The sequence below is a fragment of the Perognathus longimembris genome, chromosome 13, assembly GCF_023159225.1.
Source record: "Perognathus longimembris pacificus isolate PPM17 chromosome 13, ASM2315922v1, whole genome shotgun sequence".
Taxonomy (NCBI): domain Eukaryota; kingdom Metazoa; phylum Chordata; class Mammalia; order Rodentia; family Heteromyidae; genus Perognathus; species Perognathus longimembris.
In genome coordinates this window covers 49,804,123-49,812,683 of record NC_063173.1, presented here as the reverse complement: position 1 = coordinate 49,812,683, position 8,561 = coordinate 49,804,123, and the positions used below count along the sequence as shown (strand labels likewise).

General features: G+C 36.6%; 1 pseudogene; it reads right to left on the bottom strand.

Annotated features, from left to right (window-relative positions):
* Window positions 1-2,932: 2,932 nt before the first annotated feature.
* Window positions 2,933-3,864, bottom strand: LOC125361928 (annotated as a pseudogene).
* Window positions 3,865-8,561: the final 4,697 nt, after the last annotated feature.

Sequence of the window (8,561 nt, the reverse complement as noted above, 5' to 3'; positions counted from 1 at the left end):
AATATTAAAGCAGATCCATGAATTTCTGGCCTAAATCACTGGATAAATATGGGCACTAGTGAAAATGGATCAGAAACACCATAGATGTGGGTTTTCAGAATTCTGGTGGTTTCCATTATTTCAATATTAACTGAAGACTCTGCGCACATCCCTAAGTATGCCAATTATCAGAGAACTAATATATAATTACCAGTAAAAGTTAAGTCTATCAGTCAAAAGTGCATGCTCAAGATTACTGAACAATGCCAAATTGTTTCCAAAGTAATTGTTCTTATATTCACTTTCAAAGGTGGTGTTTTACACTATTCACGATAGCCAAGATATAGAAATGGACCAGATGTCCACAATAGATGTGTGGATCCAAAAAATATGGTACCTATACACAATGGAATTTTACCCCACCATTAGAAAGGATAAAATGATATCATTTGCAGGGAAATGGGTAGAACTAGAACAAGTCATGTTAATTTAGTGCATGTTCTCTCTGGTATGCAGAAGTTACATAAAAAATACACTGAGATATGATAAATTATACAGGATTCTAGACACTCACTCAAAGTGAGACCAAAGAGAGGATGATACCTTTAGGAGAGAAATGCAAATTTTTGAAAATAAAAAAAATGGCATGTCAGAATCACATTGGCCTATAACCTCTAGATCAGGTAGGACTTTCAGTCTTTCTCATTCTGTAGATTAAATAAATACAGAATGTTATCTCATTGTGGGTTTGTTTTGCAGGACCCATAGTTCAAAAAAGGGTCAGGGCTCCTGCAGACATTTTAAAGAACATTTAAGAAGCTCAAAAAGAATGAAATGATACACTGTGTACTCAAGGTTACTGGGCTAAATGATTTAACAAAACCAAAAATAGAAAAAAATGGAATTTCATCAATATCAGGAGCTTCAGTACAAGAAAGAAAAAAGTGAACAGAATTTAGACTACCCACACAATGGGAGAAAATAGCTACTATATGTATATATGTACAATAAAAGTATAATACTCCAAATATATTTTTGAAAGCTCAATAAGTAGCAAAAGTAAATCAATATTTTCCACCAATAGAAAAAAGACCTACAAAAACATTTCTCAAAGAACATATAGAAATGGCCAACAAAATGGAAAAATCTCATCATCTCTAATAATCAGGGAAATAAAAGTCAAAGTCGCAATGAGGTATCACTTCATACCTGTTACCATGTCTTTGATCAAAAACACAAAAGATAATGAGTGTTGCGCAGGATGTTGTGGAGAGCGGACATTTGAAAGCTCTTCATGGAACCCAAATTGGTACAACCGTTACGAAAAAAATGGGAAAGAGATTCCTGAAAACACTTAAACTGAAACTATCATCTGATCCAGAAATTGTATGCCAGGGAAGATATTCAAAGAATATGAAAGCAGTATCTCACAGTCATATTTATCTCCTTATAGCCTATTAAAGTGCTAGTTACAGTAGCCAAAGTACAGACTATACCTAAGAGTTCATTAAGGGATAAATGGACAAAGAAAATGTGATTTGTACATGTGTATAAATGTCCTGGGTATCTTGTGCTAAGTAACATGTTTTTTTTGATTTACATATTATTTCAATTTGAAATAAATATATTTGGATATTAATTCTGGTTTTGTTCCCAGTTGTTACAAAATTTTGTGTTTGTTCGTAGTCTTGCCTTCTTAGTTCATAGTTTTGCCTTCTTACTCATGCTCATTCTTGCCAAAATCTGACACCTAGAGACTTCAGCTATTTTGGTAAAGAGTCAGAGACTAGATTCTTCATATTTGGACAAATGATACACTTACCTTGAAGTTCAGTTAAACATTTAATAACACTTCTATTCAAATCTCCTCTGCAAAACCACCTCCACATAATGGCTCATCCCCCTGTCTCTGCATCTTCAGTGTAAGTGTTTAACAGGTATGAGTGTATACCTCAGAATCAAACCACCACAAATTATGTTCTTATTCATTACAATTATATGTTTTATGGTTTTAAAAACTACAGCAATCTGCTACCATGCAATTTTTACATAGGGCTCTACAATAAGCAAAAGTATATAGAATAAAGGATCATACCTGAGTTTATATCTTAGTACTATCATTAACATGAGGATTGGTCAAATAGTACTATACTGAGCTTTGATATCCTAAAAAGTGTGTTGTGAAAAGTAAGGATAGCCCAGCACTGGTGGCCCCTGCCTATAATCCTAGCTATTCAATAGGTTGAGATCTGAGGATAGTGGTTCTAGCCAGCCCTGGCAGAAAAGTCCATGAGACTCTCATTGCCAATTAGCCAGCAAAAGGGCAGAGGCATGGGTGTAGCTCTTGTGATGGATTGCCAAATTTGAGCTAAAAAGTCAAGAAAGATTTCAAAGCTCTGAGTTTAAGCCCTGGCATTGGCACAAAGAAAAGGTAATAATATTGCATTACTTCTATCAGACATGCTTTTTTCAATAACCAGTTATAAATTACATCTCCATGTTTCATAAGATTATTTTATTATCAACTCACTATCCGAGATTCCTATAATTTTAGCTTCTAGAGATATTCTCAATTTCAAGTTCATTTATAATTGTTTATTGACTATGATGTAGTAAGTAGCAGCAAAAGTATGAGATGAGAGACAATAAGTCAAGATTATAGTTCAATTTTATGCCTAAATAGCTGTCTTCAATTAATATCCAGCTCCTTGTTGAAAGTGGTGTATTTATTTACAAAAGAATGTGGGGGTGTGGTTCAAGGGATAGAGCACCTTCCAGAGAGTACATAAGACCTGAGTTCAAATCCCAATACTACCCAATAAATATATATATGACAAGTATATATACATATAGGAATATACATCACAAGAATTCATATATTTATAAATGTATATATATGTATGTCAAGAAGTTTGGATTACATTATGTTTGGTACAATGTTCAATGGTCCTAGTTAATTATTATCAGAAGTCACTTTTTTTCTTCAGAGCTTCCTTATTGCATTTTTTATCTCCGTATTTGTAAAGGAATAGATTAAAGAGTTTAACATAGGGGACACCATAGTATAAAATACAGCAAGGGCTTTATCAATGGCCAAAGTGGTCACTGGGCACAGATACACAAATAAGCAGGGTACAAAAAATAAGAAAACTACAATCATGTGGGACACACAAGTGGAGAGGGCTTTGCGCCTCCCCTCTGAGCTATAGTTCTTTAGAGAATGCAAGATGACCACATAGGATCCCATCAAGAGGAGAAAGTTAAACAGGCAGATGTTGGTAGCATCAAAGAGCCCGAATGTGTGGGTGTCCACACAGACGAGCTCCAACAAGGGGTACAAGTGACACATAAAATGATCTATGACATTGGGACCACAGAAGGGCAGCCAGACCGTGAAGAGGATCTGAATGGTTGCATGGAGGAATCCTCTGGTCCGGGCCACTCCAACCAGGAGAATACATAGCTTGTAATTCATGATGGTCCCGTAGTGCAGGGGTTTTGCAGATGGCTACATAGCGGTCATAGGCCATCACCGTGAGCAGGATGATCTCAGTAGCACCAAAAATATGCTCTGCGTAGACCTGAGCCATACACCCTGTAAAGGAGATGATTTTCTTCTCTTGAAGAGAGTCTGCAATCAGCTTAGGAGCCGATGAAGAGGTGTAAATCATGTCTATCGGAAAGGTGGCCCAAGCAGAAATACATAGGGGAGCTCAGCACCGCGCTGTGAATAACGGTCACCTCAATGAGAAGGTTGCTCAATAGGGTTATTATGTACAGAAGCAAAAAATTCACAAACACTGCTCTCTGCATGTGGGAGTTCTGTGTAATCTCCATTAAAATGAATTCAGTCACATTCCTCTCCGTCTCCATCTGTGTAGTAAAGTTGATTTGAAAAGAAAGGGGGAAAAGGAAGAGAAGAATCATAAAATGACCCAATAGACTAATCAACCATGAAGTATTTATTACAAAATGTATTCTCATTTTTTATAAACGGTGCTGGACTGTGAATTCAGGGTCTGGGCACTAACCCCTGAGCCTCTTGGTGCTCAAGGCTAGTGCTCTATCAAGGGAGCCACAGCACCACTTATAAGGGTCTCATGGCCTTTCCTGCTGGGGCTGGCTTTCAGCTGTGATCCTCAGATATCAGCCTCCTGAGTAACTAGAATTGCAGGCATGAGCTACCAGCACCCAACTTATTCTCATTTTTTTGATGAAAATGAACAATAAACTTTAAGGTAGTATTCTAAACCTAGTTTTGCCATTGTTAATTGTAAGATTAGCCAAGAATAGTGGCACATGTCTATCATTCTAGACTGACAGAGATAGGGTGAGTAGTGTTTGGCTTAAGTGTCAAATGAAGATGTTGAAGGCAATGACACAGATCAAGATGTGCTGTGTTGACTGCTTTGTTGAATGAAAACTCTTTCCTACAACAACTTAAGATAATAAAAACATTTTTAAAAATATCATTATTTCTAAGACCTCAATTTCATTATAATTTAAAAAAAGAAAAAAAACTGTTATCTACGCTCTTTTAGTTATATCTGTCATCCTAGCTACTTAGTAGGCTGAGATCAGATTATCTGGTTCAAAGCCAGAAAAGGCTATAAGACCCATATGAAATTACCAACAAAAACCTTAAAATGGAGGTGGCTCAAGTGGTAGAGTGCCAGGTTGAGTGGAAAAAAAACAAGTGCAGGGTCCTGAATTCAAGCCCTACTACAAGGAAGGGAGGGAGAAAGAGAGGGAGGGAGAAAGAGAGGGAGGGAAGGAAGGAAGGAAGGAAGGAAGGAAGGAAGGAAGGAAGGAAGGAAGGAAGGAAGGAAGGAAGGAAGGAAGGAAGGAAGGAAGGAAGGAAGGAAGGAAGGAAGGAAGGGAAGGAAGGAAGGGGAGGGAGGGAGAAATAGACAGAAAAAGAAGAAAAAAGAGAGAGAAAGAAAGAAAGAACGAGAAAGAAAATAATTTTTATGTATCCTTAAAACACAAAAGTCAAGATATAGTTTTTGTTTTTGTCAGTCTGGGCGCTGTCCCTGAGCCTCTTTTTGCTCAAGGCTAGAGCTCTACCATTTGAGCCACAGTGCCATTTCCGGTTTTCTGGCAGTTAATTGGAGATAAGAGTCTCATGGACTTTCCTGCCCAGGCTGGCTTTGGACTGCAATTCTCAGACTTCAGCCACCTGAGTAGCTGGTATTACAGGCATGAGCCCCTCAAGGTATTTTTTAAACACAAAAAGATGAATCGTTTCCTTTATGGATGGACACAATATATAATAATTTACATAGAAAGAAAGACTGCTCTACATGACCCTATGAACACTTTGCTGGGAAGCTTACCCTAACTCTCCAAGCCTGGGATGGGCACAATATATAATAATTTACACAGAAAGAACACCTGCTCTACATGACCGTACGAACACTTTGCTGGGAAACTTACCTTAGAGCTCCAAACCTGGGATCATGGCCTAGCTCATGGATAGTTGAACATGTCAGAGAATCCTTCCAGGGGCTGGTGCCCTGAGAATAAAACTGAGTGCACTTCTAATTGTCAGTTCTCCTCTAGAGGTGAAAGCCATTGGGAAATGCAACAATGGACTAATAGGTTTTTCTATCTTCAGTCTGTGCCAAAGATTACATTTTATGATCCAAACTAAACTAGAAAACCCCAAAGTGACTCACGGGTTAATATTATTTGATCCTTTTAATCTTTAAAACATCTTGGAGGAATCTGAATATATTCTCTCCCATAATTTTCATCTTCCATCTCTTCCCCCACAAACTAGACAGACCCAAGCACAAACAAAATTGATTTCTTCAATATTAATTGGAAATTTTAAACACAAAGTCAATTTCCTTTTTTTGTCCTGGTCCAATGATCAATAGTGTACTCATTAGCACTGAAATCCTTTCTTTTTTTGTCTTATTTATTGTCAAAGTGATGTACAGAGAGGTTACAGTTTCATTTAAATCCTTTCATGCTCATAGTTTTGCAGAAAAGCAAGAAAGAATCTCCATGAAAGGACTCTAAATCTACAATTTAGAGATCCAAACTTCCTTCTAGATAGGGGAAACATCATTACTTATTTAAATTCCACATTTTCAAGTAATCAAAAATGAACCTTCTACTGAAACTCTGCTATTCTATGGTATAACTATGAGTTACACATAGAGGGGTTTTTGTCCACCTCACAATTCCTGTATGTTTTTACTGATGTCATATACTCAGCATTGCATTAAGTGATTTATATGTATTATTTCACCTAATACAATATTATAACACTGGTATACTGTCATTTATAAATGTTTTGATTATCCAAGGCAGCTGGGTCTGAGTTTAAGGACACAAAACTTCATTCATCCTTCGGGTACGTGATCCTCTATAGCATAAGCAAACACTTCACCTGGCTAGAAATGTAATCAACTCAAAACACACATTTTTTGCTACTTAAAGAAGCAGTTAATGAACACAATGCATCTTGATCTGTTTCTCTCAGTTCAACATTTTTACCCTCCCATTTAACCCATATTTTCCCTTGCTTTTCTTTATTTGTGATACCTACAATGAATTCTTTTCTGTATTCTCCTCTTCTTTCCCCCTTTCATACATCTATGTCCTCTCCCCTTGCACCACCACCACCACCCACTCGCAGATAAGCAACTCTGGCTCACCCCTGTAATCTTAGCTGTTCAGGAGGCCAAGAACAAAGGACCATGTTTGAAGCCAGCCAGGACAGGTAAGCCTGTGACACTGTTATTTCCAGTGAACCACCAGGAAGCCAGAAGTAGAGATCTGGCTTATGTAGTACAGGGTTAGCCTTGAACAAAAAAGCTCAAAGACAGCATCCTGGAGACCCTGGGTTCAAGCCCCAGGACCAGCACAAAAACACATACACACGCGCACACTCACACACACACCACACAGAAAAACAAAATTCAAATTCTGTTTCTTGTTTATTATTCTATTTATATTCATATCTCTTCCTATCAGGAAAATGTGATATTTTCCCTTTCATCCCTAGGAATTATCAAAGTCAGAGCATTGTTTAAAGAAAATGAATTATTGTATACAGACACATTTAACTAAATCATTCTTGGGAAACAATTCAGTGACTCCCCCATGACTCTACTCTGTATTCAAGTGCTAGAAACTGGTTCTTGCAAGTCGACAAATTGCAAATCTTTTCTATATATTTTGTAGAGAATAGCCATATGTACAGATGAAGAGAAAATATTTCTTTCTCTTTTATTAGTATATAATAATAAGGCAAACATATCTGAATAATATCCTAAAATATCTGAACATGGTCATAAACTAATGCTTCAACGATGTTAATTAGTAGCCCCTTATGGGAAAAATTGGAACTATGATAAATATGATTAAAAACCAGCAACCTTAGGTAGCTTACTGTGATTGCTTCTGTTGTTGAGAATGTCCAGTGTATTCAGAAACACAAAGGAATTATACATATTACACATCACCATTCAAAACACTTTGTGTATTATGTGATTCGGAAATCTCCAATGGCTACACAACATTACAATAAGTAAGCAATGTCAAGATAATACAGATATTTTTTCAAGTCGATTTGCCAAGTATTTTCAAACTCTCCAATCCCTTTGTAACTCACATCAAGTCTTCATGTACCAGAGAGAATCTTCTGATTCAGCCAATTCTGCCCTTTCATGAATAAACAATTTCTTCTAGCATCATAGTGCATACAAGAGGATACTGAGGACTTTATATATTTTTGAAAAGCATACCCTTCCAACTAAGGTTTTTCCCTCCCAGGAATTAATTATTAAAAAAAATAAACAAACAGATACTTGGGAATATTAGTCTATTAAAAACATATGTTCACCTGATTCATTCTTTTCCCTGAGTGAACATGGGTTCATTAAAAGCCCATATTTTATGATTACAAATATTGGAAATATCAGTAATACTGTCTGTAGTAAAGGACTTCTCTAAAAAGAAAAAATCCTTGAGAATAATGAACCGGCACATGAAGGACACTAAATGCTGTGATAACACCCTGAAGTTGCACTGCAGTTATGTCCCTGAGGGAATTCCTCAGTCTAAGGTGATCAAGGAGGTTGCAATACTGAATCCCACAGCTATGCTCAGGACAGCAGGACACAGTCTGCCCACACAAATGAGCCTGGAAGTTGATACAGGCATAAGCAGTGTGGTAGCTAGTGGTGAAAGAAGCCCTTAGAGGCTGAAATCCTAGCGACAACTTTCCCACTGCAGAAACCAAATAACTATTCTGATATCTATGCTTTTCCATTATTTTCCACATTGCTCAAGTTTTGTCGTGGTTTTCCTTTTCAATCATCTGAAAGTATTTCTCTTTTTTTAATTTTCATCTCAAAGTATTTTTTTAATTTCTTTTGTGATTTTCTCTTTGGCCCATTAGTTATTTAGGAATGTGTCTCATTTAAACTATATATTTATACATTGTGTACCCATCAACACACATGTATAATCACTGCTTTATGTAGTTACCTTTTAAGTCAATTAAGAAGGAAACAGACTTATAAATTTATATGTTATATATTTATATATAAAATATCTTCTGAAAG